This window comes from Hipposideros armiger, unplaced genomic scaffold, assembly GCF_001890085.2.
Source record: "Hipposideros armiger isolate ML-2016 unplaced genomic scaffold, ASM189008v1 scaffold_788, whole genome shotgun sequence".
Lineage (NCBI taxonomy): Eukaryota > Metazoa > Chordata > Mammalia > Chiroptera > Hipposideridae > Hipposideros > Hipposideros armiger.
In genome coordinates this window covers 86687-112399 of record NW_017732138.1, presented here as the reverse complement: position 1 = coordinate 112399, position 25713 = coordinate 86687, and the positions used below count along the sequence as shown (strand labels likewise).

Sequence of the window (25713 nt, the reverse complement as noted above, 5' to 3'; positions counted from 1 at the left end):
ACTGCAATCAGTTCTATTACAAAGTGAGTCAATTAGAAACACTCCTTATTCAAGAGAAGTTTACCATCTATTGGGTTGCCGGAAAAGTCATGACGTATTTTTTCTATGTTTTTCGTTGCAAAAACGCGTCGTGACTTTTCTGACAACCCAATAGAACAAATTAACACAGAGGACTATATAAACAGACAGAAAACTACACTGATATACATACAAGTAAAGACTGAGGCCACCCCAAGGGCAGTAACCAGAGATAAAACTGCTGGAAACGCTGGCTGATGAGGACTGAGAGGGACAAAGTGAGTTCGCTAAATGATTATCCTAAAGCACCCATGTTCCATACACCCTCCTGCTCCTGCCTGCCAGCCCCAAAGAACAGCCATCCTGAAGTTCACGGAGCTGTGTTCATACTTGCTGACTATTCTTCTGGGGTGAGAAGGAGAGAAAGGCACAGAGGCTGAATGGGAGAAGGGATGAAAAATGACCTTCTTGTCAGTGTGGCTGTAATTTACATCACATCCCCAGGCTTCTCCAGATGAAATCGACATTCTCTTACAAATCACTAGAATTTAAATCCTGAAGGGAAGAATCAAGAGTTCTTCTGCTCTAAGCCCTTCATTGAACAAATGAGAAAATGAAGGTGCAGAATGGTAGAGCCCCAGGCCACACTGTTTCAGGGTGGCTCACACAGGTAGGAAGCTCTGTCAGCACGTTACTCAAGGGTACTTTCCTGAGTTTCCTGGGCTCAGGGTGACAGCACCCAAGGTGTTGTCCAATTCTTGTCAATTTCTAAAAACCGGGCTATTTTAGTGGTTTGTAACTGTGTTGATGTGAAAGGGAGGATGGCTGGGTTCTGGATGATTCCTCATGAACCACTATGGGTGGAAGCTGGACCCAACTCAGAGGTCAAAGCAACAGGACCGAACACCACCCATGTCTTGCCTGTGCACACCTGGCAACAAAAGACCTACCTGGAGAATAGCCTTAAAAAAAGAGGCTGAGCCCACTGAAGATAAGCTCCACGGTAGTTACAGCTCTCCCTCAGGCGAGCTGACAACAGTGGCCGGGGCCCTGGCTCCAGCAGCCCACCTGGGGCTGAGCACCTGCGCCTGAGCGTGAGGACAGGTGGGGGGCAGTGAGATACCCATCCAGTCATGGTGAGAGACCAGGCAGTACCATCTGGTCCACTTCTCAAGGGGCTGGGAAATGGGGGCTCCAGCCATGGCTCCTCTTAGGTGGGTAGGACAGCAAGAAGGGGCCAGAGGAGGTGGCCGGAGTCCCAGGCTGCCTGCCCAGGGACCCACTGTCCAGCCGCCTCAGTGCCCAGGCAGATGACCTTACCCGTCTTAAGTGCCGGGCCACCTGCCAGCCTACGCTTGCCACTTTGAGCCAGCAGTGCAAGAGCTACTAAAAATAGGTGGTAAGCGATTCCACAAGCCCCGGGAAGTGAAGAAATGAGAGTCTATAATTGTAATCCGATCAACAAATTGTAATGGCAAGAGCACTGTTTCTTAATGGTTTACTTTTATGTCTAAATCTGTCGGTTTGTGTATGGGCTCTGATGAAGAAGAAATGGTTTCCCATATTTTTAGCTCACAAACCAACTTTTGGTTCTATCTGATCTACAAATAGGAAGCATTTCACAGAGCAGAAGCAATAAAAATTTAGAGTTCTGAAGAGAAGCCAGTTGAGCTCCTTCACGTTCCCCATGTGGCTCTATGTACCACCCTGTCAGGCTCTGAGCACACGTTCCTCCTCCAAGCAGTGAGTGAAGGCAAAATCCACAGCCTTCAGTGGAAATTCAGTTACTGCTGCTCAGAGCCAACCTGTGCTTCCATAGCGGGTGGCGAGGCAGGGGTTCTTCACGTGTGCCTGGACCACCAGCAGCAGCAGCATCTGGGAACTTTCTTAGAAATGAAAATTAGTGGGGCCCGCCCCAGACTCCTGAGACAGAAAATGGGGCTGGGGAGAGGGGTTAGCAATCTGGGTCTTCAAAAGCCCTCTGGTTAACTTGGAGAAAGCTCAAGTTTGAAAAACATGACCCACAGGGCTAGATCCTCACAAGGGATCATGATGGGCAACAAGTACTTTCCATGTATTTCTCAGGTGCCTTTTATCACCCAGATTAGGCTGTTACCTTGCAAAATGATCATTTTCATCAGTAAGATTCAGGTAAATATTCTTCAACTGCAAAGAACTCTTTTATTTGGATCAAAAGGAATGGGTTCTTTTTTTTTTATCAATGAGAAAAGGTATTAAACAACTGGTTTCAAGTGTACAACAGGACTGTGACCTTGGCCTGTCATCACCCCTATGGGAGCCTAGGGTCCTGTCAATCAACAGAGCAAGGTGGGCGGGACACACTGGAGCAGCAGCCTGAGCCAGGGAGACTGGCGAAGAAGTTACCTCCCATTGATCAGTATATATATGTGTGTGTATACACACACACACACACACACACACACACACACACACACACACACATATATACACATATATATTTTTAGCTGAGCCATCCTGCAACCTGTTGGCAGCTCAGCGGCAGCTCAGATCGGGCCAGGAATGGAACTGGCCACCCTGTTGCTCAGAGTTCACACTCTTCAACGAGCTCTTAACCAACTGAGCCACTTGGTCGGCCCTCAGTCCCCATATATTTTAAGCATGGATTTGTCTCTGTCCCTTTAGAATTCTGAAAAGATGGATGCCACCAGAATACATTTTTGAGAACTCAAACGAGTAAACAGAAGACCCATTGCCCTGACTACAGTCTTCCGCTGTCAAAAACAGAATTAACAGAGACTGCTTTTGTCTTAAAGCACAGAGTATTGGATTACAATGGGTTATAACTGATGTAAGCTCTTTAAGAATAAAAAAGGGAACAGAGGGAAACTAGAAAAAAAGTATGCATTCTATGGATAAAGAACATTGAAAGAAACCAAATAAATAGGAAACCCTAGGAGGAGGCACTTTGAGGAAGGTTAGTAAGTTCTGTGTTGGCCAACAGAAGTCTTACATAACCTACACAACACCACGACATACAGTACAACCATATATACATGATATGACTATTATATATGTAGCACTTATATTACTTGTCAAGAGGAGATTAAGACAAGCAAGAGTAGTTTCAGAGTTTAATGAGAAAAATTAATTTGGATAAAGTGTAATTACAAGTATATAAACCAGAGAAGAAACCTAAGCCTACATAAAAGACTGAAAAGTCATTAATCCAAATGGACGTGACAGAAATGGTGGCGAACGAAACCACCGTCTCCTTTTCGCCTACTTTTAAGCAGTGGCTTACTCCACCAAGGAATTATTTTATGGGCGTAGGAGTTTCCAAGTGACAAAAATCCTTTAAATCAATGATAGCAATAGTGCCTGTTTTCTCACTTCTACCTCCAATTCACATAAATGATTAGAGACTCATTTTATTCAAAATTGGTCCCCTTCCTCCCAACCTCCCACTTCCCCAAAATTAAAATAAACAAAAGTGAAAAGAACATCAATACTAAGAGCATTTCACACGCCCAGTGCCCTCATTTTTGCATCCAGGTACAAGCAGATCCAATCTAGGAAGCACGTCATCCCAAAAGGATTGCCCCTGGTGGGGAGTACGTGGGCACAGAAGTCCCAGCTCCTCTGGGTCCTGCAAAAGGCCGGTGGCCAGGAGTCAGGGGTGAGTGTGTGGGTCTCACCACAGAGGGGCTGGGTTCACATGGAGCACCAGCCCCTCTTACAGCTCGGGCACAGGTCCAAAGTAAAGCACGACAGCAAAGGTCTCAAGCTCCCCATCCGGCCCACTCCCTGAGGTCAAGGAAGGGGGACAGGGGGCTTGTTTCCTGCATGAAGGACTCTGGCTGGCCGGACACCCTCTTGGGATAGGTTGGTGGGAAGGTGTCACCATACGGTGCACCCCACCCCCACAGTGAGGGGCCAAGTGAGGCTCACTGCATTAATTTGCTCAAGCTGCCGTATGAAAATACCACAGACTGAGTGTCTTAAACAACAGAAATTTATTTTTTCATAGTTCTGGAGGCTGAAGTCCCAGATCGTGGTGTTGGCGATTTGATTTCTGGGGACTCTGTTCCTGGCAGGTTGCTATGTCCTCACATGGCACAGAGGGTGAGCTCTCTGGTGCTCTTCCCATAAGGACTGATCCTATCGGATGCAGGTCCCACCCTTAGGTCCTTATTTAATCTTCATTATTTCTTAGAGGCCCCATCGGGCAATACAGTCTCACTGGGGGTAGGGCTTCAACATACAGATAATGGGGGAAGGGGCACAATTCAATCCATCACACATATCAGTCCAGGGGAGGAGAGGAAGCGAGGAAGGGGTGAGGTGCAAACCGAAAGGGACAGAGGCCAGGACTGGAAGGGGCCCCAAATTAAAAGACAGCAGTTGAGATGGGACCCAGGTGGGTCAGGCCAGGCCGCAATCCACCCACCATCCACCCCAGGCAGTCAGCACCCCCTGAGCCTCAGGGCCTCACTGTGAGCCGGTAGAGCAAGGTCCTTTATAAAAGCACTGAGTTAACGTTCACAGCCCTGAGCTGAAGGAATCCCCTAGCATCTCGTGCAGAGAGGAACAGGCACAGGACCTGAGTGGAGGTCAAGGCCAACCCCAAGGCTAGAGGCAAAGTCTCAAACCCAGAGACCTTTCCAGGCAGGTCTGAGCCAGCATTCCAGCCCTGTACCCAACCTGCCTACTTGCTGTTCTGGGGCTAGATGACGAGTGCTTAGAGCTGGGCCTGACACACAGCGAGTACTCAGTCAGGGATGTCTGGTGTTATCACACAGACTCAGAGTCTGTATCATTTCTTTGGTATCAGAACCATTGGTATACATCTCTCTTTCTTCCCTATATCGGGTGCTGTGACTGTTTGCAATTTACCATTTCGTCCACAACGCTAATCATGGTGCCCTGGATGGAAGAAATGGTCAATAAAAGGCTGGATGAATGGATTAATTAACTGATAGAGAAACGTACAATGGAAAGGACATGAGAATAAAGCAAATGAGGCAGACGGTAAATGAGAAAATTGAAAGATGGGAAAAGAGAGAACACATCACACATATATGAAAAGATGTAAAAAAAAAAATAGGCAAAAGAAAGTATCTGCAGGGAAAGGGATGGTCTGGCTTAAGTAATTTGTGTCTCCCTGGAGCATCTTTCTGGACCAGAAGTATTCTGCCACTATGAGCTATAAGCATTTCTTCTTTTCAGCATAGCAGATAAAATCAAATAAACAGACATATCACTTACTAGCAATTAAGCATCCTACACCCAACCTCCACTAACCTCAGCAGTTACATTAGCACGTGACCAAGTTCTCCCAGGACTTTGTATACAGAGCACAACAGCAACATCAGTGCACAGGGTCTGGGAGAACCCGGACTTCACAGGAGAGCAGACCATAGTGCTCGGCAGGAGGACTGCTCCCCAGACTCACTGAAAGAACAGATCTCAGTGCTGGGCAGCAGGGCTGCACCTCAGACTCACAGGAGAGCAGACCTTAGTGCTGGAAGCAGGACTGCACCCCAAACTCACAGGAGAGCAGATCTCAGTGCTGGGCAGCAGGGCTGCATCCCAGACTCAAGGGGAGAGCAAACCTCAGTGCTGTGCAGGAGGACTGCACCCCAGACTCACGGGAGAGCAGACCTCAGTGCTGGGGAGCAGGCCTGAATCAGATGACCTGGCTCACCTCAACTGATACTGGGGCTGGTCAGATGAGATCAGATAGCTTCTACTCTATTTCCACCTATGTTCATGGCAAAAACCCTGTCTGTGGATCCATTCAGGTTATGAAAAGAACTAAACCAGGAGGTATTAAAGTACAGCTTTCTATAGGCTGGCCTCTGATTGAGTCACTTTTGACTCTGTTTTATCTTCTGAATAAAAGGGATTTTCCTCCTATGTCCCTCTACATGACAAAATCATGACTATTTTCTCCTATGGTCACAGACGTCTCAGAAGGATCCTTCCAACCAGTCTTCTTGGTGGGGAGGTGGAGACAGTCCTCTGCTTCCTTCACCACATGGACATAAACACCACGGTCACCTCGGGCTCCCAGTGAGAGTGCGACAAACTAAATGCCTGCTCCAGAAACCATGTTGAACGGTGAGGCGGTCCAACTGCACTCATGATTTCCTCACTTCACTAATGTGGCCTATGCAGTCATATCGTAGGACGAAATTCTTGTGAGTCACAAAAATATTGAAATGGGAAATGTCAGAAGCACTAGCGATGTGGGATCCCTCACCTGCCGGCCCATCAGGGCCTGAAATAGGCCCAGAGCAGGGAAACTGGCTGCCTCTCCAGGCCGCCAAACTTTTCTTGCCCTTTGTTCACAATTTTGATGTTGACTACAGTTTCCACTGGATTAAGTGACCATCTTTTATGGAAAGCATTTATAACACCCTGACCCAAAGACACATTCAATTTAAATGTTAATATTATTATTACTATTATTATTGTTATTATTATTGGAATGGTAAGAGTATATTTATGCTCACCTATGTTGTAAAAACCCCAAAGCCTCCTTCCGTTGCATACCCCTCAGCCATTCCCCACTAGGGACGTGGGAAGGCAAAACTGAACTGTCATTGCTTTGTGCAGTCCTAGCAGTTTCTGGTACGCAGTAGAAACGCAAATGTTTCTTGAATTTAATATGCCCCTTCACATTTATAAAACCAGTACCAACACTTATGGTCCTGAAAAGGCTGTTTTAAACAGCTTGCTATGTAAGCAAATTAATCTCTCCTCACGCCTTAACCCCAGGCTCAATCCGCAGGTGGGAACACCTCTCACTGCGTCTGCCACTGGGCTGAGAACAGCGATGGCAAATCTCTATTAAAAATAACATAGTAAACACGTTCCTGAATAAAACTGGATTACATCACGGCCAACACCATACGATGAGTTTCAGTGGCCTGCTGCAGACCGGAACTGCGGCTGAGCTGAGGGGCGTCGAGATAATCACAAGGTGACCCTGAAATGCAATGATGCTCTATCACCTTCAGGGAAAGAGGAATTTCATTTTGTGCTGCAAATTCCAAATACAGCCAAATTTCTTACGGTTACAAGGCAGTGATATAAATGGAGAAGAGAAATGACTCCGATTTTCTGGAAAGAAAAATCCCAATCACCTCTACCAGAAGCCACACGAGCAGCTCAGGGACAGGCCACCTTGCTGTTTCACTTTACAAAGGAGCTGGGGTATTCATTTTTAATCTTTTACTACAGAAAAATGTAATCTGACCATACTTACGTGGGAACATTACTTGGGATATTTATTGGGTTTCTTCGTGCCAACGAACTTTACAATCCTCAAAGGGGCAAGGTGGAAAAAATATCCCATTATCCTCCACTAATGGTTGCCTCCCAAGTAATTCCACCCACTCTGGAACATTCACATGCAGCACTCGGGTGTGCAAAGGTTGCAACCAGCAAGGAAGGCCAGCTCAGACCACTAAGTCTACGTCATACTATTTTTACCCTAAATAAAAACATGCGTGAGGATCCCAGAACATAGGCCCCCATTTAATCACTCACTCGGCCTCTTACCTTAAATCGAATCACCTGTAGGACAATTATCACCTAGGTAACATCTAATCAGGAGCAGATTAACATAGAGATTGCTAATGTCCCTCCACTGTCTCATAGTCTAGGCTAGAATATAAGTCTGTTTAAAACTTTGTTATTCTCCCTCAAGCCCACTTACCCAATGCCTCATTATAAAATATTCTTCTTTCAAAATATCCTTGGGTGATTTGCCCTTTACCCTCCAGACCTGATGTCAACCCCACTGACAAAACATGCGGAACAGTTGAGCCCACAGACCAGCAGTCAACATCTGTGTGCTCAGGGCATGTCAGGTACTGCTTCAAGCTCTTTGTTCAGAATCTATTGCACTTCATCCTGTCACAGGCCCATTTTCCTGGTGCAGAAAGCAAGGTTTGAGTGGTGGGAAGTGGCAGAGCGCGAGGAGAGCCCAAGTGGGCAACGTGGGTTTGGCACCCTCACTCTGAAGCCACCAGAGCTGTCAGTGCCCCGAAACCACACATGCGCCAGGTCAATGCTTGGGGTACCCCGTGGACGCTCCCCCAAATGCTCCATTGCTCCTCCCCGCTCTCCCACTTCTGCTTCCCCACTGAGTCCTCCCCAGACATCCAGCCCAGCTCTGGGCACCCACCATTCACCACACTCCTGCTGACCCGGTCCCCCTCCCTCTACATCTTCTGAAGGGTTTCCCTCTCTCCAGCCAGGGTGACACCCAGTGGTCCCGGTTCTGGCAGCTGAGTGTCCCTAGCCAGATAGAGAACTGAAAAGAGAGAAGGAGCATCCACATGCCAGGACATGAAGGTGACATGGCGAGAACGCACCAGGCACAGATGAGCTCAGAGGAAGAATCACAGACACGGGGGCAGGGCCTGCTGCACACCGACCCTGTGTGGGAGACCTGCCCGGGGCCGGCCACAGTGCTGCCCAGGGCTACCTTCAACAGCCTCCATCACTTCCATTCTATCCCCACAGACAGTCCAGGTGGTTTTGCTCAGCCCACCGTCCTGCCCTCTCTGCACCTCTCCCCCATCAGCCCTGGTCCCAGAAGCACCTGTGAGTCAGGTGGTGGCCACTAGCGATGGGGACAGGCCAGCTTGAGACCCAGAGCTGGGGAAGACCGGGATCCATGCGGCAAATGCATCATGGCGGTTTAACTGCTCTTCTGTAACAATGCTCAGAGAGGCCATCGCACATTTTGGAGGGTGGCTTTGAAGAACAGAGGATGAGGGCAGACAAGCCAGTGTTTCTCCATGTGTCACTGCCATGAGAACTGACGGAGAGAATACACACAAAGTACGGTAAGGTCAGCATCACTGTCCCCATCATCACCACTGTGATTGCAGAGTCCAGATAACAGGAGCCATAAACCCCAGTATATTTTATGGGCTCAGCCTCAAGGAACTGAAGGCGTCGAGAGGAGGCACAGTTCTGCCCTGAGGCCTACCAGTGAGCATGTGCACAGGCCAAGCAGGCCGATCCCAGGCAAATCCGACAAACGACATCCACTCCCGGGTGCCAGAGCAGCCATGTGGCCAGAAGGGAGCATCAGACCAACCCCTAGAGCAGAGGAAGAGCCCATGCTGTGAGTCACCGACTGTGTCAGGAGCCTCTGGACACACTCAGGCATCCCTCTCGTCCCCACAGCACCTGATGGGGACCTGCTAGAGGAGGCAAAATGCAACAGGCGTGGGACGTAGGAGTAAATTCAGGCACACCCGGGGTGGGGGTGGCATGACTGACCTGCAGAGCAGCAGCCATCCACCTGGTGAGTACGGGCCAGTCAGCCCTCCTGCACTGGGTGTGGACTATTACTGCAATTTTAAACAAACCAAACCTCACCAATTAAAAAATGCAGCAACAAGCAACACATGAAGAGGTCCCTTCAGCGTATAAACAGGCCTTCCTTGTCTCGCAATAGGCAAGGAAGCTCTGATGTGAAGGAAAAGGCTGTTTTTCCCAAGAGCAGAGTCTTACATTTTCAGCCTACTCAATGAGCAGAGGTACTAGATCACATCTAAAAAGTGCTTTTTCAAAAACTAGAACCAGCATGTCTTTGGCTTTTTCCACGCATGCTGGAAACTTGTGATGGGTAAGGACACATATTTCTGTTACCTGTTAACAGCCACACATAGCTGATATATGGCTTCCACGGGGTGTGAGTAATGGCGTTCTCTGCAAACCTCTGGACCATGCCAAGGGTCAGCTTAAGGGGACACCAGAGGCTGTGAGAAAAGGAGTAGATGGCAGCTTTTACACTGTGCATTGAACTTCAGGAAATAACAACAAGCCAAAGCTGTTGTTTGCTAACTGTGATATTTTTATTTACAGGACAGGGATTTATCGAAGGCAACTTCACCATACATTCACGGCCTGCTGAATGCTTTCTCTCCTAACAGATGCGGGGCTGGTCTCGCACACAGATGCCATGCTCCACCTGACATATCTCAACACTGACGGTCTCCTCTGAGTTTACCTGTCACACAGCAGCTGCACCAGCCTTTCTGGGGATAAGTCAGCACCTAACAGGTGAGCCAAGGCAAAGCCAAGCCAGCCTCAGAGGAAGTTCTGATTAATGTTATTTTTCCCCCTTCCAGCTCCAACCCATCACAACAAGAGCACAGTCGGCGAGCCCCTGATCCAATGACTGGTGTCCTTACAAAAGATGGCCATGTGAAGCCACAGACACACGGGAGGTGGGGGAGGAGTGCTGAGAGGGGGTGGGAGGATTTCACCATGTGATGACCAAGGCAGAGGCTGGAGCTGCAAGCCAAGCAAACCAAATACTGAGGCACCCAGAAGCTAGGAGGAGGTGAGGGAAGAGTCTCCTGTGGGTCTGAGGGGGAATGCAGCCCTGCCTACACCCTGATTTCAGACTTCCAGCGTCCACAACTGTGAGACAATACATTTCTGTTGCTTTAAGCCACCTAGTTTGTGGTACTTGTTACAGCAGCCCTAGGAAACTAATACAATCAGTTTCTTGGAGCACAGGGACTAATTACCTGGGAGGCCAGATAGTGGTCATCCTCCTGGAAGGCCCCAGCCTGGACTGTTGATGATAGGGTGGGTTGATAGATACAAACAAGCCGGAGAAGGAGAGAACAGCCCACGTCAGAAAGCCCCTTGCTGCAGCTCCTACCTAGGTTCATACCCCCTTGCAGCTGCCCTCACTTAGGGCACCAGTGCCTGACTGGCCCAGCAGGATTTCAGGCTCACACATGCCCTAAATCAAAGGATGTATTGTTAGAAGAAGCTAGAGAGAGAGAGAAAGCTTCCTGCTTATCAGAATGTACACCCTGCTTCTCAGTGTATTATAATGAGCTCAGACAACCTTGGGAGCAAGAAGGGAGTAGGAGGCATGCCAGCTGGGAGAATGAGAGGTACTGGAGAGAGAAGTGGGGAGACGATTCTACCCATAGAGATGGAAACCCTCACACAATGTACGGAGAGGCTGCTTCCCTCTCTTGGGTCAGCCCGTTCCGTGTCTCGGAGTGTACTCGCTTTTACTCATAAACTTCTCGCTGTTCTATGCTGCACACACTCTGTCTCTTGACTAAATTTTTTTCCTTCAAGAAGACAAAGGGCCGAGGTACAACATCATTCCCGGTAACACTGTCAACACCCCAGCCCAGCAGCTTTTCAGAGGCATCGAGGAACCAAACTTGGGATTAAGAACCAAATGATTTTCTTTTCAACAATCTGGCGCTTTTAAAATGGTTGCAAAGTAATAAACGAAGCACAAGAAAGTGTCCTTTAGAGCATGAGCAAAGAAATTAAAACACCTGTGATCAGACAAGCTCTTTTCTATCTCGGGAAAGAAATCTACTGCACTAATCTCTAGGCTCAGTGACCACAAAACAGTGTTCTTTGGGATGTATAATGCTGAGGAAATACCAAAAGAAACCACTAAACCATTTACATAAAATTAAAAAGCTTTAACAGGTGAAAGTCAACAATCACCTCCAATGGATGGGTAGTAAAACCCAAATATCAGCAGGAGCAGAACCGTCCTAGCACCAATGCCACCATCAACTGCTTACACAATCCTATACATATAGCAGACATAAAGCACAGAACGTATGGGACGTTTGACAAATTACCAGGCACACTGCAGAAATAATGAGGGGTCCAGGCAAACTCAGTGCATCCTCACAGGTCCTAAACTGTCCTTTGGGAATATTGCGGCCAAGAGCAGCCACAAGCAGCATGACATGTGACGCTGTTCTGCCCTTTGCCACCCCAGCTATGTCAACCTGTGTGGAGAGAGACTTGGGTGGGAGGCGGCCATCCCAGGAAGACACGTATGTTCACTTTACCATCTGCTCTCTAGCCTCAGCCTCAGCAGGTAGAAGAGTACCTGGCACATAACTAGCTCATTAACTTGTGAGATGATGTTCCTGCAAGGCACACACCTAGGCCCTTAGTTTGGAAAGAATCTATCAGGCCCCAGCGGATGATCCCTGAAGCGCCAAGGGCATTTCTGAGCACATTCTGCATGGGCCTCAAATCTGTGGGGAGACATCCTCCATCTTCACAGATTAGGGACAATTCAAAACAAAAGCTCACTCAAGAAGGACATTCAGGAAAGCCTCTTTTCTAGTGACAATCTATGAGGCTCCCCAAGGGAGGAGGGGGATGGGGACCAACCCAGCTCAGGCTAGGTTCTAAAGGCTCTTGATGCTTCTAAACAGGCCTCAGAACATTTCTCATTGTCATTCCTTTCATGTTTAAATTACTACACTTCACTTGAAAGAAAACCCAGAGTCAAGGCATGCATGCTGCCGCCTTTATGGTGCAAATTCAGCACCAGCAGAGACACAGGCTCCCTCTGCTTTCCCACTGCCTAGCAGAAAGCACCACAGAATGAGGACTTTAAATTGACCTTTCGGAGCTCTTCTGTATCTCTTACTTGCTTACAAGCTCCAAGCAGGCCTCCAGATCTTGTTCAGCTCTGACGACCCAGGTACCCAAACAGGGTCCAGCACCTGGGAGCCACGTGCTGCCTATCTGTTGAATGGAGAAGTTACAGACAGAATCAGTGGCACAAGGGGGTGGGGGTACTGCTGACACCTGAAATGAAGGCACAGCTCCCACTCTTACCCAGCCTGGGACACACAACTGTCAGGAATAACCACCTCCTTGCTCACCAAAAACAGACACTCAGGTAGGACTGTCAGATAACGTACTAGGACAGATCATTTGCAGTCAGTTCTGGGAGGCATATGCTCTGTTGCCAGTGGTGCTGAACAGAAGCGTAACTACCTCTCTTTCCCTCTCCACAGACAGCCAGCTCTCTGCGCCAAGTCACTTCAACAGGCGAGATCCCTGCGCTCTTAAGAAGTTCTCTGGCTTTTATCATCTGACATCCTATGAGTTGAGCTAAATTGGCCATGAAAATGAAACTGTCCTAACAAAGGAAAGAGAAAGAAAAGTACTAAACCCAGACACTGTTAGCAGAATTCAGGGGTGGGATGATGGGAACATAGGACATTTTATGTAGCCAGTATTCCTCAAGTAAGATTTTGTGTAGGATTTAAACTGACTCTAATAATTAAGAAGCAAGTTCTCAGGACGCAGAAGCATTCTTCCCAGGTCTTCAAAGGGCCTTTCACCTGGGGTGGGGGGGCATGGAAAGAGTCTGAAGGGGGTGTTGGGGGCAAAGGGAGAAGACAGATGGCCTCATCTGCGGGAGGCACCAGGAGGATGGGCCTGGCGAACTGACCAGGAGAGGCCATCGTTCAGGCCCGGCCGCTCATCCTGTCTGCAGATGGCCAGACCATGAAGGTCACCCTCCTGCTCAGACGATCCAGGGCAGTTGATGAGAGGGGCGGAGAACTAGACCATCTAGTGACGGGATCCCACTCTGACAGAAACCCTAACGCAGCTTCTCCCAGCCAAAGGCTGACCTCACAACTTATGATCTGTATGCTGTTTCTTTTCTCTGTCAACCAGTCGTGGTCATAGGCTCGCACGTGGCCATCCCTCCCTCCCCTGCACGCCTTTGCCCTAGCAAGGAGAGTGAGGAGGGGGCAGAACCCAGCCCTGGGAAAGCGGGTCTCGTCTTAGAGTCTCTCCCTCAGCTTGAGGGACCCTGCAGGCCTGAGGTCTTCAGGTCACTAGGATACTCGCACATTGATAACAAAGAAACAGGCAGCTGTATGCATTTAATTAAAAGCATTTATAGGAAGAAATAAACAGGGAATGGTAGATGTTTACATATACCAATTCATTCAGCAAACACTCAGTGAACATGGCTATGCTGGCTATGAGAATCCTTATCTTTATAGACTCAGATTCCAGCTGGAGAAACAGACATATATACAAAGTATTATACTATGGAGAGGTGACGGCTACCACTAGTCACAGACGCACTAACTGTTGGGTTATCAGCACAAGCAATGGGCTCTTTTAAGGAACTGCTCTTTATAAACCTAACAACTCTTCCAGGGGGGTTAAGTACTACTATTGTCCCCATTTTTCAGATGAGAAAACTGAGGCACAAAGAGCCCTACGAGCCCAAAGTCATACAGTGCCAAGTGGAAGGCCATGACTCATGCCAGGGGACCAGATCTTCACTATGGTGGACTGCCTCCCAGGGTTAAGTGCATTAGTATTAAGAAACGGACAGACATGAACAGGAGGAGGCCGAGGAGGGAGCCACCAGTTCTAGCTTCAAAGGAGAGCTACCATTTCAGCCCTGCAATGTGGCCAGGAGGTGAGCAGTGGTGGAGGTGGGGAAGATAGACCAGGCATGAGGAACAGCGTGTGCCAAGGCAGGGAGGTGTGAACATGCATGGCTTCGCTGGGAACAACCTGTGTGACAATGTCCATGGAAGGTGCCAGTGCCAGACAGTTAGAGGTGACGCCAAAGTCAGATTGTTAAGGCTTTTTAGTAACAGGAAGGAGCCTAGACTTCACCCTCCATGAAATGAGGACTCAGGTTTACAGGGAGAAAAGTACAACAATTAGACCTGTATTTTAGAAACTCAAGCCCTACAGTCATAAAGAGGTGGATGGGAGGGAGAAAAGTCTGGAAGCAGGAAGACAAGAAGACTATGGCCAGGTGAGAGACAAAGGTCTGATCTGGGCCATCAGAGGAAAGGTGTTATTCAAGGCTGGGGTGACCATCCACTATGCTCTGGCCTATGACTGTTGTCTCGGTGAACTGTAACAGCACCCCTTTTCAAGCTCAAAGGCATCCTGGGGTAGATAAAAAAAATCTGGTCACCTTACTCCATACTCATTAGGACATGATGTAGAAGCAGGATTTGAGGGTGAACGTTAGAATTTCAACCCAGATACCAAATAAAAATAAGTGTGGCTGGGTGTGTGCCCTTTAGCGAAAACCATACTATGGAAATGTGATAATATTAGAATGTTTATGACTATCAGGCCCCAACTTAATCTAGATACTGAGAAAAAAAGATTTTAACACTGACAATATCACTTTAAATGTTTTCAAATTTTCTGCAATAGATATATATTATTCTTGGTTAATCTTATAATCAGGTGTTCTTCTATTAAGAAAAGTCTATGCCTCATTTCAAGTGCATCCAAAATGTGCTTAGTTAAAAACATGCCATATCATAAAGGCAAAACCAAATAAATGGGAGGAGGAAGGGTCTGGGCAAAAAGCAGAACTGAATTCAATAATGGAGGAATGGCAGACACGTCAAGTCCAGGGAAGTCAGACAGCTGTAACATACGTGGGTATGTGGGTGTGTGTATGGTGTTATGGAACAAAGCAGGCAAGGGAGTCTGGTCACACACAGTTCGTGTAGGCGGCGGTACCCCAGGCTGGTTTTCTCACCACAGTTCCTCTTTTGCATAGCTAAGAAAATCAATCCCATCCTCCAGAACCTATGAACTCCACAACACAAGTGTTCTGCTGGGGATGGAGGTGTGTGTGTGTGAGTGCGTGTTTTACACCACGGACAATCCAAGAGGTCCAGCTCAGGAGCTGCACGGTCCTGTGCCACACTCGGTGGGGGAAGCACACGTCCTCTCTTCCCTGTGCCCACCATGAGCTCGGTCACGGGGCACAGAGCATGAGTGGGTCCTCACGGTATCTGCACTCAAGGAGCCCCACTGAGTCCCCGGAATCCCCGCAGCTGTGATGCAGCCTCACTTAGCAGGAGGTAAATGGTGACATTGCCACACCCTGATACAGGGCTACAGAATGACTAAAAGGCAATCGACTCAAAGCATACCCTTTAATTAAATTAATGCAAAAAGGTTTTTATTTATTTATTTATTTATTTATTTACTTATTTATTTATTTATTTTTTAGCTGAGCCATCCTGCTACCTGTTGGCAGCTCAGCGGCTGCTCAGCTCGGGCTGGACTCGAACTGCTGTTGCTCAGAGCTCAAACTCTTCAGCAAGCTCTTAACCAACTGAGCCACTCGGCCGGCCCTCAAAAAGGTTTTTAAAAAGAGATAAAACTGATGGTTGCAGAGGGGAGTGCGAGGACTCATCGAAAAGATGACAGGGAAAATAGTCAGCAACAGTGTGATAACTTCCCACGGTCACATATGCTTACTAGACTTAGTGCAGTGAGTCTATAACATTGTAAGGTATACAAATGTTGAACTGTTTCGATTATAAACTTGAGACTACTAGAATATTGTATACCAATTATACTGAAACACAAGAATTTTTTTTTAATGAATAGAAGAAGCCTTGAGTGTTGGTCTATTTTGTTCTTTCAGGAGTGGTTCTAATAAACACCTTTTACTAACCATTCCTAATGAAATTATTTTCCATAATTTCTCAAATTTTAATATTTTAACAGAACCAAATTTGAGTTTAAAAGAATAATCCTTAGGGCATATTCATAAAGCTCTTTTTAAAATAACCATTATCCCAATTTACAGACACAACCAGCACTGTTACAAGGACATGGCATCCTACAGTGCAAGGAGGAGCGCACAGGGACTCCAGCAGATGGTGCCCTGCCCGCTGGAACAGTCACCAGCGCTGGCGTTGCTTTGTGGAGGCTTGAACTGGAAAACCCCCACCGGGAGGCAGCCCACAACCATCAACTTCCCCTCTGCCCTCGGCTGCCCTCCGGTCTCAAGGGCAGGAGTGTTCTGCAGGACGTCACCCTCCTCCCCACGAGGATGGGGCACTGATTGACTCAGAGTGGGCATCTGACCACGCCGGACTAAGGAAGGCCCTCCAGGAGAGGTGGGACAGAGAACAGTGCCTCTGCTCGATGCACGCTCTCCCTGCTCTTGGTGGAGGCCACGTCCCACCATACGTGCTGGGCAGGGACAGCCAGTCTGCAAAGTGCAGAGAGAGGCAGAGCTGAGGGGCAGGGGGATTTCCAGGTCCCTCCACACCCCCAAAGCCCTGGGCCCAGTCCCACAGTCCTGCCCACATGCTTTCCTTAAGACACCTTTCCCTATGACAGATTCTCTCTTGCTTCAGGGAGCTCAAGAGAGTTTCTGTTACCTGCTGCCCGGGCAGCTCCTCCAAGCACAACTGGAGACAGGAGAAACGGCACAGATGCAAACAAGGAAGCTGGCGAGATACATCAAGTCCAAGTGTAAAACAAGAAAGCTTCCTGTCACTGGCAGAAGAGAAGCAGAGGCTGAGTGGATCTGCAAAACCATGTTGCTGTTGCTGGGCTCTGCTGAGCCATCACCCCAATGCCCATCTTCTCTTCAACGCGGAGCTGGGAGGGACAGCTTAGCATTTTCACACTGCATGTGGTTGTTTCCTGCTTGACAGTAGTGAGCAGTGTGTACCAGGGCATCAAAGGGTGGTTGTTCTCCACCTACACACTACATACAAGGGGGAACCACAGTCCCTTCCCTGAGCCTTCACACAGCAGCACATGGATGGGAAATGTACATGTGGGCCCACTCACTATCACCTACGGTCCAGCTGCAATGGAATCGTTTCTATTCGTTTCCATTCGCCAAAGCCCATCATGTTAAACTTTTTGTCTTGTGTTTTCCATACCTAGCAAGTGAGTACAGCCTGCATGACGAGCATATTACAGATGGTCCACTTCTGTTGATCCACGTAGAGAACATGAACAAATAGTGGTAGCTGCTACCACTATTTGCCCACCACGTTCCAGGTGGCACTGTGTCATTTCATTCCACCCACACCCCGGAGAGTCCCTGTGCCAGATGTGGCCTGCAGGTGTCAGAACCACTGTCACTCAGCCACATTCTCTTCTGTGCCGCCAGGGCTGGAAACTGGAAAGCTACATTACCCAGGCCCTTGCCAGCTGGATTCTTAGATAGGTTCTGCCAAAAAGAGGCCCTGGTGTGACATTAAAAGGCAGGAGAAAGGGCGAAGCCTTGCCCATCCCTGCTCTGGCTCAGGGCCAGGCAGATGCTGCTGCCACCAAGTGGCTACCAGCACCAGCCCCCAGCACAGAGAGCTGAGCAGAGTCGACCATCGCTCAGGCTTGGGGGACTCTCTCGTCCTTGGTTTGCTTTTCGAGACCTCGGACAGCAACACCTTTCCTCGTTGCTGATGTTTGGATAACATGCCTCCCCATTTGGTTCCTCCAGCCCTGCAAACACTTTTGTAACCATTCCCTGTACTAGATCCTGCCTGTCTGAAATATCTAAGAGGTTCCTGTTTTCCTAACAGAGAAGCCCCGAGGAGAGGGCAGAAACAAACCCACAGGCTGGAGTCAAACAGAGGTCCTCAGAAAAATGAGGTCGCCAGTGGTGACTCCCAATTGAGTCAAAACAAAAGAAACCAGAGGACTGTTCCACCCCTCACCACCTGTCACCTGTGGTCTGACTGCTACAGGTCCCTGGAGCCTGGGCAGAGCTGACATCACCCTGCTGGGACCACTGAGCTAGAACCAGCTGGGCCAGCTAGGGGAGGAACACAACCAACTAGCCCACGTCAGCCACTGAGCGACCAAACCTAGAAGAAAACTCACGAGTTCCTTTTTCTGGTCATGCTCAAATTTTCATAAAGGTCCTTGCTGGGCCAGGGGATAACTCAGGACACTGGCAGAGCAGCAGCCCTCCATGGGCGGGCACGCAAGGCACAGGAAGCAGCCCTCCACCACAGCTGGGTGACCCTGCACCAGTCAACCAGATGGCCCTCCTGTCATAAGCTCCATAACAGATGGTCCTGAACCCCTCCCCCAATTTCTTTGGCTCTTCAGATGATGTTGAAATGTCAAGGTATTTGGAATACTTATGGAAATAAGGGACAAAAGTAAGTAACTGAATTTGTTACAGAAAACCCAGGCTGTACCACTGCCACCCCCACCCAGGACACAAAAGGGAAGTGAGAGCAGCTGGTGACACTGGACAGCACAGCACACCTCTGGGGTTCCCTGGGGAGGACCCAAAGGCCACAGGTGGCCTTCTCCATGCACACTTCTCCTCAGAAGTAAGGGACATCCTTGGGGCCATGCCAAAATAGCCCACATCAAAATAAGATGGGACTATTTGCTTCAAATTAGTCCCCAGGTGGAAGTCATTAGCTCCCTAGGCAACTGATGGTCAACAATCACACCTAGTACTGTTTTATTTTATTTATTTTTGTGTAACCACAAAAACCAAAAGGAACTCTGACAACCATCAATTCCAAGACTCTCATTTACAGATGAGTAGATTATGAGTGTGATTAATGTACAAAGAAAAAAAATTCCCATTAAAAGAGTTCTAGTGAATCAATGTAGTTCCTGAAACTCACACATTGGGAGGTGTGTGCGCTTAGTTATGCAAACTGGGCACTGAGGTCAAAAAGAACAAAAACACTAATTTTCAAAAGGGTATAATTAGCTGATTATTTTTCACTTGAAAGGAACCGTGAGGCAGACAGCTCCTTTGCCTATAGCAGAAGCTATTTAAGGTAAGCCATGAACCCATACATAATGTTTAAAACCCAAGGGAGATGAGAAAAAACACATGAAGGTGCCATAATGACAACTGAGAAAAAGAAGCAAGTTGGGAGAAAAACAATTAAGTTCAAACAAACCCATTTGAAGTTAAATTAAAAAACTACATTCTGGTTAAAAGAGTATCAAAAAATGGTATTTATCTGGAATTTGCTTTATAATAACCTAGTGGGGCGCCCAGAGGAGGGGACCTGAGGGGAGGCAGAGATGGACAAGATGAGCCTTAGCTCCCGACTGCGGGAGCCGGCAGTGCGCAAGCCACAGTTCAGGACCCTACCCACTACGCTTCGAAATTCTCCATTATAAAAAATTAAAAATCCATAGAAAAACAAGGCAATTCCCATCAAATCCACACCTGTGCGCCACACACAGTGCAAATTACCTAGCACAGGAGTGACATGTAAACACCACCCCCAATGAATGTCACTTTTTTTTTTTAACAAAATAAAGTGAAGCCACAATCAGAACACAAGGTATTCAGAAAATGTGGTAAAGGGTTTAGAAAGCACTTTTTAAAATTATGCATCACATAAAACTTCTGAAGTCCTATTTCATTAGATTAACATATAACTCAGAAGAAATATGCTCCAGAGATAATATATCATGTGTTACTCAATCAGTGTCACACGGATGCCTCATACAAGTTGCTAAACATAATAAATGTGTGCTAAAACAGGATATGCTTGTAGACACAGATCTTTGTGATTCCAAGGCAGGCTCCAGACAACTTGAGACCTGCCCCCCAGACGCCCCCACAGTGGGGGACAAGGCCCTGCAGTCAGGTTTGTGGTTGTGTAGCTACCTCTAGCCACAGCTGACCAGACCAGACCTGGACACCGGTCCCAAAAGACAATGGAATCGGGCTCTGGGACTAGGATACCCCACTCCAGGGACTCACACGCCAAGACACAACTGGGGCTGCTACACCCTTCACAGGTGGGTCACCCAATGCTGACCAATAAGTCAATTTTATTTTTGCTCAAACAGAAAATACTAAGTGTGGGTCTGACCACCGTCACACAGGGAGGAATGAGAGCCTGTTTTGAGGGGCACGGGTCCTGAGCTACTCAGGTATCCAAAGCATCCTTCACTAAGACATCTCTCATTTCTAGATGTCCATTTCATTTGCTGTCTCTGGTATCTTTCCTTATGATACAAAAGGAGGCTCTCCCCGCCTGCCCCCCTCCCCAACAAACTAAATCAGTTAAACAAATGATTATTTAAGTACCCAAGAGCAAAACCAAAAGTCCCCAGTACTGCCCATTCTTCAAGAAGTCTCTGGGCCTGCCTTTCCCACTGCAGGATCGCCAGGGCCTAAAACAGCGCTGGGCACAGAGTAGGTGCTCAAATACTTGTTCAATGGGTGACTGAAGCTTCAAATCTTTCAAGGAAAAGCTACCCGAACACTCAGAAGCTATAGCACTTAAGTAATGATCTAGGATGTGCCAAAGGGATGCTGCTATGGTCTAAATGTTTGTGTCCCCCCAAAAAATTCATGTTGAGATTCTAAGCCCCAAGGCGATGGTATCAGTAGATGAGGCCTTTTGAGGTGATTAGGTCATGAGGAGGGGCCCTCATGGATGAGATTGGGGCTCTTATAAAAGTGACCCCACATAGCTTAATAGCCCCCCTTCCGCCATGTAAAGACACAATGAGAAGTCCCCAGTCTGCCACCTAGAAGACAGCCCTTACCCGACCTCCTGGCACCCTGTCTCAGACTTCCAGCCTCTAAAACTGTGAAGAACAAATTCCTGTTGTTTATAAGCCCCCGTCTGTGGTACTTGGGTGCTATTACAGGACTCAGGAAGGGAGAGGAGAGATTTTAAGTTTTGTGACGTGGCACTGATTCTAGATGCCATGAGTCTTTCTACTGAACTTGAAATTAGCCGTTCAGCAGGTTACACATACTATGGATGGTCACTGCAGAGCACGGGGAGCACGGGGGCATTCCTGGGAAGAAGTGGCATGAGCAAGGCAGGATGGACGCGGGCACGTCCACTGAACTACAGCAGGCAGCCGGAAACTCAGCACCGGAGGACAGGAGAGAAGGCTGCCTGTGTTGGTACAGGAAGGGACAGGAGGAACACTGGCTGAATAAGAGAGTCCTTGGCCGTCCTAGGAGGACAGTGGAGGGGACTCAGCATGTGAAGGCAAACTGGGCAGGCCCAGGAGGCCAAGGTACTGGGAGAAGCCGGGCAGGGGCGCTGGCTCCCAGATGCTGCTCAGGGGCCCTGGCTGTGAAAATGGAGGGAGAGAAGACGCCAATTCCAGAAAGAGGAGTTCAGGAAACAAAACTCTAGTAGGAAGTTAGAATGTCCCTGAAGTCCTTGAACTAATTCAGTGGCAACAAAGTGTTGCTGTTTTTCCTTCAGTATCCTCTACGGTGATGACCCAGTGCTGATAGTGACAGTGGCATGGCTCAGTGCAGCTGTGTGTCCAGTCATGTGGCTGACCCTAATGCTGGGGTCCGGGGCAAGTGGCCCAGGCCCAGACCAGACTGGGAGAGCCTGAGAGGGGACCAGCTATCTAAAGGATGGGACAGAAGGTAGGTGCAGGCTGAAATGAGAACCAGGATGATGGTGGCTTCCACTGGGAAGAAAGGAAGGATGGTTCCTTTTCCTTGTCCTCACGAAAACACAGGCAGATGGTTTAGTTCTATTCACTCCAGTTGCCTGGAAGGTTCCCTCCGGAGACTACGTAAGCAAGCTGAGTGTTTGAGCTGGGCCTTGAGAAAGTTAAAATGAACAGTCTAAATCTGTGGTTCTCAAACTCAGGGCCAAGAAGTTCAAGAGTTCCCCAGAGACTCAGAGAGGCTGTTAGGAAGAGACCGATAAGAAGCTGCTAAAGCAGCACTCTCCATTGCCTTCACACCACCCTCCTCCACCCCAGGCATCAGCCTTGGGTAAGCAGGACTCCTACCCTTTCAGCTTCTGGTACCCTAGCAGACAGCGGGCAGCTCCCCTGCTGTTACTCCTAAAGGCTGAAGAGCTCCTATAAGCCTACAGCTCCTGAAGCGGGTGGTAGGGAGGGAACGGGAAAGGAGGCCCTCAGACCGCCCTAGGAGGGAGAAAGTCAGCCTGAGAAAGTTTCTGGGAACAGCTGTAGGGAAAAACAGAGATTTGAGTGACAGTCAGGCCTGACAAAAAGGAAAGGAGGCTCTGATACCAGAAGGGTCTTTACTTCAGACAAAATGGAAGTTAGAAACAGTGGCCAGCAGTGCTAAACCAAGGTACGTGCTTTTTCTAGAAAGGTTTATGAAATCAAAGCAAGTCTCAATAGCTGCCATTGCTGACTGTTTGTGTTTCCCCAAATTTGTATGTTGAATCCTTAATCCCCAGGGTGAGGCCTGGAGGTGGGGCCTTTGGGAGGTGATTCTAGGGCTAAGTGAGGTCATGGGAGTGCAGCCCCCAAGATGTGATAGATGCCCTAAAAAGAGGAAGAGGCCAGAGCAGCTCCTCTCTGCCTCTGAGAGCCACCAGAAGGCGGCTGTCTCCAACCCAGAAAGAGGCTCTCACCAGGAGCTGAATCAATCAGCAGGCACCTTGATCTTGGACTTCCGAGCCTCCAGAGCTGTGAGAAATAGATGCCTGTGGTTTATGCCACTCAGTCTATGGTGCTTTGTTAGAGCAACCGAAGCTAAGACAGCCTCTATTTAAGAAAGATTAGCTTTAAAAAAGTTATTCTTTAATCACGAGAAAAGAACATAGTTTCCACTTAAGCCATATAATGAGACAGAATTGGAAACTACTCTTGAAATACCTGTCCAAACGTAACTTAGTTTTCTGTTTCTTACTATAAAGTCAGAATGAAAAACATGAAAGGGGGCAGTAGAAAGAGCGATATTAGGATTGACAACATTGAAAAATAAAATTATAATTTTTTATTATAAAAAATCTAAAAAAACGAATGCAGTATAGCTTACTTCCCTAAAACGATTTTGATTATTCAAAATATTAAAAGGCTAACGTTTTAAAAAATATTTTTCTTGTCCCATTAACATCAAGATATCTGAATGTAAAATAATAAAAAATAACTCAGACTACTAAATATCAACATCCATATGCTAGGCAATATAGCCTGCTATGACTTAACACATGAACTAAACTCTAAATCATGACCTGGTCATTTTACAAATCAACGGCCTGTGTTTCTGGAGCATATCTACACCCTTTAGAAATGATAGATATTCCATAGCTTTCTATTCTTAAGGAAATTATTTTAAAAGGGATCATTTGTGATCACACACACACCTTACAGTAAATGTCAGCATTTCTTAGTTGTAGAAAAACACTGTATTTTATCACTGATGTATATACATCTCAAAAAGTCAGAGATGAACACCATCCTTTAAAAAGATCTGTAACATTAGAGTGACTAAGGCTGCTTCTAACTGAAGTCACACTAACAGAAATTTTAATCAAGCCCTGAAAGTTTAAAGAATTTTGGGTAAGCCATGTCCAAACTATCACATTTTTAAAAATTCTGATTCCTAATTCCTTTCCCAACCATGCTGTATACACACAGCTCCTGGACACGTCTACCATTCCTTCTTATTCTTGCAATATGCCTTTTCTTTATGTACTAGTGCTTTACATTATGTAATTAAACAAATGCAAAAATATGCATATAATGTCCTGTGCCAGGCACCATTCTCAATCAAGGCTTTTACTCATGCTAATCTTAACAACCCATTTTCCAGTGAAGGCAACTGAGACACCGAGAGGTGAGGTAACCGGCCCAACTCAGTCCTAGTGGGGGAGCCAAGATCTGAACCCAGATGCTCTGGTTCCAGGATCCTGGATTTAAAATGACAAGAGAAAGCTAAAAAGTATACATTAAGAATACAGCAACGTGGGCCGGCCGACTGGCGCGTTGGTTAGGAGTTGGCTTAGGACGCCAGCTCTGAGCAGCAGGGCCCCAGTTCGGATCCCACATGAGGGCCAGTGATGCTGCGCCCTCTGGAGCTAAGATGGTGAACAACAGCTCGACCTGGAGCTGGGCTGCCATGAGTCGCAGGAGATGGTGTAGGCTGCAGTGGGTCTGGCCAGCAGCGGGCATGAGCTTTCGTGAGCCGCGGTGAGCAGCCGTTCAATGGCCAGCGACTGATCTGCCTCACCCGGGAAGAGCATAATGATAATACCAACATGGGCCAGTGAAGCGACATCCTCCACAACTAGACTGAAGAACAAAAGGACAGCAACTTGTCTGTTCCCCTTCCCCGATTTCCTAGCGCTGTTCCCCTCCCCCAATTCCACAATAAAATCTTAAAAAAAAAAATATAGAAACATAAGGAAGGGAGACCAAAGACTTGGTGAGAATAAAAAAATCCTCATTTTTCTCAGGTTTTCCTCCCAAATCAGTTTTACTGGCAATAGCTGGTGTGCCCGTTCTATGCCGTGGAGGCACCTGGAGACCTCAGGGCTGGGGCTGCGCGGACCTACGGGGCCTTCTCGGCCAGATCAGACCCACCCCGTGGTTCCACACAATGGGGTGATGCGGCGGCTTCATCCACACACCCCATTTCTTAGAAAACCTGCAGCCATAGATGCCTATCTTCTACAGCTGAGTTACTCTTCTGTAAGGTACTGTAAGTAGAGTCACAATCTTTGTGCTACATTTAAACACTCTATCTCTGAGCTTCCCTAGAAATGTTACTATATTTTTCCTACATTTGCTTCCTGAGAATCAAGAACTGGGGGAGTAACCAGCACAGTGAGAGTCATGATTGTGAAGAGAAGGGAAAGAATGTAAAATAAGAATGCATCAGCTGTTTTACAGAGGAGGAGTGTTCTTAATAGGACACAGCCAGCTGGGGAGGAAGAGGGCAGGGACGCAGTCCAGGGCTGTCCTGGTGTGGTATAATAAAAATATATTTGGTCTTGGTCCCCAGTTCCTGGCACAGAGCTCCTAAAACCCTTGGAATTTCCTGAGTGATAGGAGTATCTTTTATCCATAACTAGCCCATTGGTTTATGCTAATGAAGTGACTCAGGGTTGGCTCTAGGATAGCTTCAGGATGGGGGCTAGCCAAGGAAAGACCAACCCTGTGATTAGGGGGTGGGGACAGTCAGCCTCATCCCTCAACTACAGTGAGAGGAGGGGAGCTAGAGATTGAGTCATAAAAACTCTGAAACAAGATTCAGGGAGCTTCAGGGCTGGTGAACATACTGATATGTTGGGAGGATGGCATGCCCGGAGAGGGTCCCCTAGCCTGGCACCCCCCACTTCCAATAACTTGCCCTATGTATCACTTCTGTCTGACTGTTCC

At 47.7% G+C, this 25713-nt stretch overlaps 1 protein-coding gene across 9 annotated transcripts in view; it reads right to left on the bottom strand.

The window, feature by feature from the left end:
• Positions 1-25713, bottom strand: part of NCK2 (NCK adaptor protein 2) — a 142310-nt gene that overhangs the window by 90430 nt on the left and 26167 nt on the right. Inside the window, exon 1 of one of the 9 annotated variants that reach the window (XM_019628418.1) lies at positions 8615-8682. The exons of the other annotated variants lie outside the window; for them this stretch is intronic. The gene's annotated coding sequence lies outside the window, so the exon portion shown is untranslated. Of the gene's footprint in view, positions 1-8614; positions 8683-25713 lie in introns of those variants that run through there. 9 annotated transcript variants of the gene reach the window in all.